The sequence below is a fragment of the Lipotes vexillifer genome, unplaced genomic scaffold (assembly GCF_000442215.2).
Source record: "Lipotes vexillifer unplaced genomic scaffold, Lipotes_vexillifer_v1.1 scaffold311, whole genome shotgun sequence".
NCBI lineage: Eukaryota > Metazoa > Chordata > Mammalia > Artiodactyla > Lipotidae > Lipotes > Lipotes vexillifer.
In genome coordinates, this window is record NW_006791012.1 from 6,061,927 (window position 1) to 6,062,688 (window position 762).

Here is a 762-nt window from a genome sequence, read left to right on the forward strand (position 1 = left end):
AAAAAAAAAAAAAAAAAAAAAAAAAAAAATAGAACTACCATATGATCCAGCCAATTTCACTCTGGGTCATATCCAAAGAAAACAAAATCAGTATCTCGAAGAAATATCTGCACCGCATGTTCATTGCAGCATTATTTACAATAGCCAAAACACGGAAACAACCTAAGTGTCCATCAACAGATGAATGGATAAAGAAATTGTGGTACATATACACCCAATAGAATACTATTCAGCCATGAGAAAAAAGGAAGTCTTGCTATTTGCAACAACATGGAGGAAACTTGAGGGCATTATGCTAAATGAAAGAGAAAGACAAATACTGTATAATCTCACATATAGGTAGAATCCAAAAAACCAAACCCATAGAAACAAAGATAAGATTTGTAATTGTCAAAGGTAGGGGGTGGGGAGTAGGTGGGGGGGTGTAGTAGCAGGGGATGATGTAATTAGGTGAAGGTGGTCAAAAGATACAAACTTCTAGTTATAGGATAAATAAGTTCTTAGGATATAATGTACAACATGATGACGATAGTTAACAATACTGTATTGTATATTTGAAAAGTTGCTAAGAGAGTGGATATTAAAAGTTCTCATCATAAGGAAAAAAGTTGTTACTATTTGAGTTGATGGATGTTAACTAATCTTATTGTGGTGATAATTTTGCAATATGTACATAAATCGAATAATTATGTTATATACCTTAAACTTATACAATGATATATGTCAATTATATGTCAGTAAAACTGGGGGGGGGGGGGCCAA